This window comes from Crinia signifera, chromosome 4 (assembly GCF_055691185.1).
Source record: "Crinia signifera chromosome 4, ASM5569118v1, whole genome shotgun sequence".
Lineage (NCBI taxonomy): Eukaryota > Metazoa > Chordata > Amphibia > Anura > Myobatrachidae > Crinia > Crinia signifera.
The window spans coordinates 310,863,716-310,873,207 of record NC_139220.1 but is presented as its reverse complement, the minus strand read 5'-3'; the positions used below and the strand labels follow the sequence as shown (position 1 = coordinate 310,873,207).

Here is a 9,492-nt window from a genome sequence, read left to right as displayed (position 1 = left end):
TGGAGTGGAGTCAGTAGTATACTCAGTAGTAATGTCAGATGGAGTGGAGTCAGTAGTATACTCAGTAGTATACTCAGTAGTAATGTCAGATGGAGTGGAGTCAGTGGTATACTCAGTGGTAAAGTCAGATGGAGTGGAGTCAGTAGTATACTCAGTAGTAATGTCAGATGGAGTGGAGTCAGTAGTATACTCAGTAGTATACTCAGTAGTAATGTCAGATGGAGTGGAGTCAGTAATATACTCAGTAGTAATGTCAGATGGACTGGAGTCAGTGGTATACTCAGTAGTAATGTCAGATGGGCTGGTGTCTGTAGGTGCTATGTCTGCAGTACTTGTGTGAAATATGGTCTCTGTTGTTTCAGGCATAGTTGTAGTGCTGGATGTTGCGGCTGAGGAAGATGAATTGCTTGTAGCTTTTGTAGGAGTTGGGGCTGTTGAAGAAAATTAGGTTTGAATTAATTGACACTAGACAATATGGCTGCACTTTGTAAAATATATATATTGGCTAACACCTTTCTATGTTATTATCCAGGCTTTATTTCCCAATGACTACTAATTTAATCCTTTCAGGTCCAATGTCTAGTTAGGCTCAAAAGCCCTAGCGCTATTAGCAGATCTAATGGTGAGCCACTTTATAATACCAACATGAACATCATCCAACATTCAATGTAGACCATTCTTGAATTTAAAATAAAAACAGACTGTTTGAATTGCAAAAAACAAAAATTTTACTGCAAAAGGTTAAGTACTGTATGATCGGAAGCTGTAGTGATCAATATGGGTATGTGTGTGCAAAAGAGGAAAATAGACAATATCCCACATACTAGCCGCAATGGTAGAACATTTCCAGGCTGTGCTAACTGTGATCCTGCTATTGCTGTTACATGTACTAGAAGAGTGCCCCCTAGTGTTACAGCCAGTACCTAACATCTTACCAATCTTAACCAAAATGGATCCATGCTCATGGACTATAGAACTCCGGCTAGTAACAGGCAGTTAACGGAGACCCAGAGCAAGGCCACAGACTGTAACACTCTGGCAGTTTTCACCAGGGTTCCCCCGCAAGGAAATTTGACCTTTATTTTAACGTCTGACAAGGAAGCCTCAGCCATCTGACTGGGCCGTTCCATACTAATGCTAGGATATCTCGAAGGGACAAAGAAGGAAACTAATTAAGGGAATAACCCAAGGGAGAAGAAAAAAGATTGGGGCTAGGATACAGGAATCAACTTGAAACTCTGAGTTCTGATGTCAAACTGGAACTGCAGAATAATTTTGGACTGCAACCAAAGTACGTATAATGTGTCAGGCTGACAGTTCTGTATCTAAAACTGTGATACATCGTTCCCCACCACTGCCCAAGTACAGTCCATGATTCCCAATAAGGATCCCTGTGTGTTAGGGCCGCTGCTGCAGAGGGACAAACCTCATCCCAGAAGGGGAACATGATTGAGCCTAGTATCCACTAGTTGTCTGTATATAATTGTATGAAATACTGATAGTGCCGTGTTCAGCAGTAGATCACTAATGCCATTACAGCCATGTTGTCACTGGATCTTCCCCCAATTTCCTCCATAAACACAACAGGTGTTAGCAGAAAACCTATGAGGGGGAGGCGGTACAATCACTGGGGGTCCATGTGCTCAGGTGTCTACATTGACACAGAAAACATTTTCATATTTCAACCTTTCCCTGCTGACCATTTGCTATATTGACTTTGTACATGTCAAACTTTTGAGGTCAACCTACAGCACTGTTGACGTAAATAATGATGACTCCATGATCCACAACTGGTCTCAGCACATTGCTACTAGTAGTAGTAGTACGTTTATTTATAAGGCGCCACAAAGTGTCCGCAGCGCCGTACACAGCAAACAAAAAAACAAATGACAAGGTAACGTACAGGGTGTGTTGAAAAATACAGTATAAATAGGGGTATAGCTGGTAGAACTAAAATCAGCATCAGTTCAGAAGTAGGTATCAAAATTGTCGAGGAGACTGAGGATGAAGTAGAGGAAGGAAGAACAGGGCAGGAGCACAGGTGAGGTAAAGAGGTAGGGTGAGTACGTGAGGCAGGAGGACCCTACTCATAAGAGTTAACAAACTAAAAGGAGGTAGGTGGACGAACGAAAAACAATAGGAAAGAAGGAACGGATGGGAACGGAGGCAGGATAGGAGGATCAAAAGAGGTTAGGAGGAGGGATAGGCTAGTCAAAAAAGTGGGTTTTGAGGGAGCGCTTGAAGGAGGTAAGGGAATCAGAAAGCCTGATGGGTGGTGGGAGGTTGTTCCAGTGCAGGGGGGCAGCACGAGAGAAGTCTTGGACACGGGAGTGGGAGGAGGTGATTAGGTGAGAGGTCAGTCGGCGGTCAGCGATGGAGCGAAGAGGACGGGAGGGAGTTTGGATAGAGATCAGTGAAGAGAGGTAAGGAGCGGTGGAGGAGGAGAGAGCCTTGTAGGTGGTGGTGAGGAGTTTAAAGAGAACTCGGAAGGGAATGGGGAGCCAGTGAAGAGATAGACAGAGGGGGGAGGCGGAGGTAGAGCGGCGGGAGAGGAAGATGAGCCCAGCAGCAGCATTAAGAATGGATTGGAGAGGTGCGAGGTGGGTGAGAGGTAGCCCAGAGAGAAGGATGTTGCAGTAGTCAAGGCGGGAGATGACAAGAGAGTGAATGAGAATTTTGGTCACGTCAGTGGAGAGGAATGGTCTGATGCGTGAGATGTTGCGTAGGTGAAAGTGCCAAGACTGTGAGAGAGCACGAATGTGGGGGGTGAAAGAGAGGGAGGAGTCAATGATGACACCGAGGCAGCGCGTTTGGTCGGTGGAGGTGATCTCGGTTTCACCAATGCTGATGGAGACCGTGGGAGAAGAGGGGATGTTCGGGGGATGGAAGATTAGAAGTTCAGTTTTAGCCATGTTTAGTTTCAGGAAGCGTTGGGTCATCCAGGCTGAGATGGCCGTGAGGCATTCGGAGACCTTGGACAGGAGTGATGGGGATAGGTCGGGGGAGGAGAGATAGATTAGGGTATCATCAGCATAAAGGTGGTAATGAAAACCATAGGAGCTGATGAGGGTGCCCAGAGAGGTGGTGTAGAGGGAGAAGAGGAGAGGGCCAAGGACTGACCCTTGGGAACACCGACTGGCTGCGGGGTAGTAGGAGAGGAGGAGCTCGGAGTGGAGACGGAGAAGGAGCGATCGGAGAGGTATGAGGTGAACCAGGAGAAGACCATGCCAGTGATGCCAAAGGAGCGGAGGGTGTTGAGCAGGAGAGGGTGGTCAACAGTGTCAAACGCAGCCGACAGATCAAGCTGGATGAGGATAGAGAAGAGGCCTTCGGATTTAGCCGATAGTAGATCGTTAGTGACTTTGGTCAGGGCAGTTTCAGTGGAATGTAAAGGGCGGAACCCAGATTGGAGGGGGTCTAGAATGGAGTTGGCAGTAAGGTGGCTTAGGAGAAGATTATAGGTGACGTTCTAGGAGCTTGGAGGCAAAAGGGAGGAGGGAGATGGGCCTGTAGTTGGATGGAGAATTGGGGTCCAGATTACTTTTTTGAGAATTGGGGAGACAAGAGCGTGTTTGAGGGGGAGGAAGGGAAGATCCCAGAGGATAGGGAAAGATTAAAGAGGTGAGCCAGGTGAGAGCAGACTGACGGACTGAGACTGAGACGACGGATAATGTTGGAGAGGATAGGATCGAGCGGGCAGGTGGAGGGAGAAGCGGATTAAAGGATAGAGTGGACTTCAGCGGCAGTGGTGGGGTAAAATGATTGGAAGGAGGGGAGTGGAGATGTAGGAGGGGAGGAGGGAGAGGGTGAGGTCATGGCAGTCCTGAGAAAGGAGATTTTGGTTGAAAATTAGGTAGCAAAGTCAGCGGCTACGATGGAGGACGGAAGAGCTGGAGGAGGGGGGGGAGAGCAAGGAGTTGAAGGTGGCGAAGAGCCTGCAGGGATTGGATGATTGGGAAAGGATGAGGGAATTAAAGTAGGATTCCTTGGCCAGAACAAGGGCAGAGCTGAAGGAGGAAAGAATGAATTTGAAATGGAGATAATCCGCGAGGGAGCGTGATTTCTTCCAGAAGCGCTCAGCAGTGCGAGAGCACTTTTTAAGGAATCGGATGATAGGCGAGTGCCACGGTTGGGGGTTGGAGCATCGAAGGGGGATAGAGGAGGGAGGGCAGGCAGAGTCCAATGCCAAAGATAGGGTGTCATTGTAGAGGGAGGCGGCGAGGTTCGGGCAGGACATGGCGGCGATTGGGGCGAGAAGAGGACACAGCGTGTTTGAGAAGGCAGCAAGATCAAGTGTGTTGACGTTATGCCGTGAGACAATGCGCTTGGGAGGGGGGGGGGGGTCGAGGGGGAAGCAGTGAGGAAGAAGGAGATGAGGTTATGGTCAGAAAGAGGAAAAGCCGAGATAGTGTAGTCAGTAAGGAAACAAGAGCGAATGAAGACGAGATCGAGGGAGTGTCCGTGGATGTGGGTGGGAGAGGTAGTCCACTGAGATAGGCCAAGAGAGGAGCAGAGAATGAAGAGTTTGGAGGTGCCAGGATCAGCGGGGTTATCCAAGGGGATGTTAAAGTCACCAAGAATGACAGATGGCAGGTCAGAGGAGAGGAAGTGTGGAAGCCAGGCGGCGAAGTTGTCAAGAAATTGGGAGATAGGGCCAGGGGGGCGGTAGATTGCAGTGACACGGAGGTGGTAGGGGTAGTATAGACGGATAGAGTGAGATTCAAAGGAGGAGAAAAGGAGAGAGGGTTCAGGGTGAATTACACTGTGGGTGCATGAGGCTGAGAGGAGAAAACCCACACCGCCACCGTGGCGACCGTCAGGCCTGGGAGTGTGAGAGAAAGAGAGGCCACCGTGGGAGAGAGCAGCTGGAGAGACAGAATCAGAGGTGGAGAGCCAGGTCTCGGTGATAGCAAGGAGGTAGAATGCCCTAGAGATGAATAGGAGGAGGACTGATTCCAGTCTACCAGGAGACCCGGAAATAACATATATGTACAGGAATGTAAGTAAGGCATCTGTGCCCAGCTCCAAATACACTATTCCTCCAATTACCAGAACAATACAGCAATGTCTGGCATGTAATGGCAGCCTGGTGGCACAGTGGTTAGAGTACATTGCTTCGGCCATGCCTACTTTTATGATCACTGCCCTATCTGTGTGGAGTTTACATGTTCCCTGTACTTTCCTAGGCTTGCTCTAGTTCTCCAGTATCTCCCACACTCATACATAACTAATAATAATAATAATAATAATACAATTATATATTCCAGGGGATGTTAGTGATTTATACGCACCTGTCCTGTTGTTCGGTATTTCACACCGAGATCCTGTAAAGTCCTCTGGGCACTGACACTTTATCCCATCATAAGTGCCGCCATTCAGACAGTAATCTATACACAGATACATTAAAGATCTTGATCAGCAACTAATAAATATCAGTCATTGCTTCATTTGCATAAGTAATTAAATGTATGATTGGGCTACAGTATAAATGTGCATCAAGTTGATCATTTGCTAATGGGCAAATACGCAATAAAAATTACAAACAGCCATAAATCCAACTAACGTTCTGCCAAAACCTAGAGATGTTCTGTTTCCCAGAGTCTCATGAGGTTTGGATTCTGCAATGCGTAAGCCCATCATCTTCTATCTACCCCGGTGTCCTTACCCTTTACTAATACCTATACAACATTCATGGATGTTGCCTGAGAGCTCCTTGGGTACTTGTTTCCTAGCACGGCCACAACGATCTTGATCTGGGGCATCGCAGGTAAAAAAATCACGTCGGTCGCATTGCATGCGGGTTAAAAAATCGCATGCGATGCGACCGACGCGATGCCCGCTATTTCCCATAGGGAACAATGTAAAATGCCTCAATTTAACCAAATCAACATAGGGAACAATGTTAAATGGGCCAGAGACCCCCAAAAAAAACCCTGACCAGTGAAATGCCCCCCCCCCCAAATAGTTAACGCCACCCCACGATCAACGTCAACCCGAAGCGTGGCGAGCGCAGCGAGCCCGCGAGGGGCGGCGGTACGCGTCCTCCGACCTTTTCATACCCCCACTATCCACGTCGGCGTGGAGTTGAGAATAGATAGTGTGGCGAGCCACCGAGCCCGAAGCGTGGCGAGCGCAGCGAGCCCCGCGAGGGGACGCGGATACCTTCACCGGTAAACCCGTCCCTTCGCGGGCTTCACAGGTATCCGCGTCCCCTCGCTGCGCTCGCCACACTATCTATTCTCAACTCCACGCCGACGTGGATAGTGGGGGTATGAAAAGGTCGGAGGACGCGTACCGCCGCCCCTCGCGGGCTCGCTGCGCTCGCCACGCTTCGGGTTGATGTTGATCGTGGGGTGGCGTTAACTATTTTTGGGCTGCCATTTCACTGGTCAGGGTTTTTTGGGGGGTCTCTGGCCCATTTAACATTGTTCCCTATGTTGATTTGGGTAAATTGAGGCATTTTACATTGTTCCCTATGGGAAATCGCGGGCATGCTTTTTTTGGCCGCATACGATGCGACCGACGCGATTTTGACTTTTTCAATGCATTTCAATGGGAAATTGCGGGCATCGCGTCGGTCGCATCGGAGACCATTAAAAATTACCCGCGATGCCCGCGATTGTGGCCGTGCTAGGAAACCGCTCCTTGTTATTCAGTCACACTGTCCTTTATTAGATGCCAACATACTCGGGTCTCAGGTCCTTATTCTGGATTACTCGCTTCCCTGCGTATTCATACGGGGAGCAATGTTTCATTACTATGCATGAGCATTTCTATGCAAGTGCATATGCTTGGTGCGAGCGGGTATGGAAAACTGCTAGTTTGACCTCCTGATTGCACCTACCAGTGCGGGCGCTGGGCATGGGACGGCGTTGACGGACTGCGCCTATGGGAATGCCCAGTGTTTCATGGGTGTTCCCATGAAAATGCTGGGCACTCCCATGGAAATTCGGCAGCAGCATGGCTGCCAGGGGCAGGCAGCTGACATCCCTGGATGTCAACTGCAGGGATGTCAGCTGCCCGCCCTTTTCCCGTACTGGGTGCGCACAGAGCAAAGACACTAGAGAATTTTGCTTGCACCTTCCAAATCATTCGATGGTCGGTGACCATCACATGATTTGATTTGTGCAAAACAACCATTTGCATCTGAGTGGGGGAACTCGGGGATTGAGGGGAGGGCAGGCGGCTGTGCGAGTGGCAGAAGGCCTTATACCTGTATCCGCAAGCAACGTTGCATGTGGACTAGAGTAAGGTAGCCAATCTCATCGCCTGTGGCATTGCTGTCAGACATGCTATTCATCACCTATCTGCCCTTACATAGTAAGCAAAGAAATTCGAACTATTTGACGCTCACATTGTAGTTTGTAGCTGAACAGATCTATGTAGTGGGTGGCTGCAAAAGATTGAGGGGTGGATTTATCATTGTGAGGCTAATGTTCGTTAAGGGCGCAGGTATTTTTCTCCACTTTTGCGCAGTGAAGCGTACCTGTTTAATGCCCTTATTTACGAATATTTGTGCGCACGTTATGGGAGTGCGTTATCACTGACCTGTGGTGATACGCCTCCTCCCATAACGAAGGGGGAACCTCCGGCCGGCGGTGTCTTCTGCGCATGCGCCGGATACCTTGGTCTCGCGTTGTGTATCCGGCACATGCGCAGTTTTCCGCTTGCTGATCTCCGGCGTCTGCAAATTCAAACTGCGCATGCGCCGGGTAATGTTCGCCGGGGATGCTGTGTACCCGGCGCATGCGCAGTTTGAATTTGCAGACGCCGGAGACCAGCAAGCGGCGAAGAAGAAAGCAGGAGAGCCCCGCAGCGCCGGAAAAAAGTGGCGAAGTCTGGAGGGCGCAGAGTGCATCGCCGCGGACATAAAGAAGTTTCTTACATAAGGTAAGGCATAAGCGCCCTGTACAGAAAAATGTACATGCGCTATGCCTGCGCCCCCGCACCGCCGCCGCTATTCCACCCGTCAAACGGGTTTCATAAATAATGGGAAGCGCTATCCCCTGCTATAGCGCAGGAGGATAGCGCACATACCCCTCAGCGCACCGTAATAAATCCACCCCTGAATGTGGCTGCACACTACATAGATCTGCTTAATCATTTTCACATAGTACAAGTAGCTTCTTTTGCAGTTTTTAGAAATCTCTGCATTTTATTTAGGACCAAACGGCTTAATTGTTAGGATATACATGCTGGAATACAGCAAGTAATGGGTTTGAATTCTGGTTATATTGAAATTAAGTACAGATGGAGCATCTCTCAGACAGCGCCAGGGCTCACCAGAATGCCCACACTGGCGAGATGTCACTCCATCTGACTGGGACACGCGAGCGTCCCACATGCACGCACGTCAGTTTCTGGGCAGCTGGGGATGCGAACCCTGCCCGTCTCCACTACAGGGAGATGGGCAGGGTTAGAGGAGGAGCGGGGAGGTGGGGCGAGCATCGGGGACTTGCGGCGAGGTGACAGGGACTGGTGGGGAGCTACGTTGTAAGGGGACAAGTGCACTTCTCGTACCCACACGTCCCCTTCTGGCGGCTGGCGATCCGACCGCCAGACCCCCCTGCAGGATGAAGCATGCTTCATCAGTACATGCATGTGGGAGGGGACATCATAGCATGGGCTTTCTCTGGGATCAGTTTTGTCATGACCCTTCTCAAAGAGCAGAGCATCAAAAAGTTTAGTTACATCTCTGGTATCTATAAACAACATAATTATACTTACAAACACTTGTGACTTTGGGGTTTATGTACTAAGCCACAGAGAGTGATAAAGTGGAAATAGTATTAGCAGGTAATACAGATCACTCACTTCAGCGGGTCAGGGTTATTGTTAGGTACTAGGGCGCTGCATCATGTTGCCACTAAGGATTCTGGTTGAGGGTGTGCTATGGGAATGTAAAAGGTGTGCTGCTAAAGTATTTTTGGGGACAGATTTATAGATGGATGCTAATTCATGACCTCTGAGCCCTAGTATGCAGCAGCTGTGTGATAATGTGCACATGCAACAGGAGGTCGTCTTGTGTAACTATACACCGCTTATCTGTAGATTGGTCCAAAGACGCAGCATTGGAATATTTCTGTGGACACTGGTTACCTGTGCTAGATACCATGGTTCCAGTGGAAGGCTCATGTGTTGTGCCAGATATAGTGGATCCAATGATAGGCTCAGGAGTCATGCCAGATACAGTAGTTCCAGTGGGAGGCTCAGGAGTTGTGTCAAATTCCGTAGTTCCAGTGGAAGGCTCAGGAGTCGTGTGAGAAGGAGTGGAGTCAGAGGTATACTCAGGAGTCGTGTCAAACGGTGTGGTGTCAGTGGTATACTCAGGAGTTGTGTCAAACGGTGTGGTGTCAGTGGTATACTCAGGAGTAATGTCAGACAGTGTGGAGTCTGTGGTATACTCAGTAGTAATGTCAGATGGAGTGGAGTCAGTGGTATACTCAGTAGTAATGTCAGATGGAGTGGAGTCTGTGGTATACTCAGTAGTAA

At 49.1% G+C, this 9,492-nt stretch overlaps 1 long non-coding RNA gene across 1 annotated transcript; it reads right to left on the bottom strand.

Annotated features, from left to right (window-relative positions):
* Positions 1-95: 95 nt before the first annotated feature.
* Positions 96-9,468, bottom strand: LOC146072830 (uncharacterized). Its single transcript, XR_014473239.1, has 3 exons — positions 9,100-9,468; positions 5,292-5,387; positions 96-431 (listed from the first exon to the last, which is right to left on the bottom strand). It is a non-coding gene; the product is annotated as an uncharacterized LOC146072830 (long non-coding RNA).
* Between the last annotated feature and the right edge of the window lie 24 nt (positions 9,469-9,492).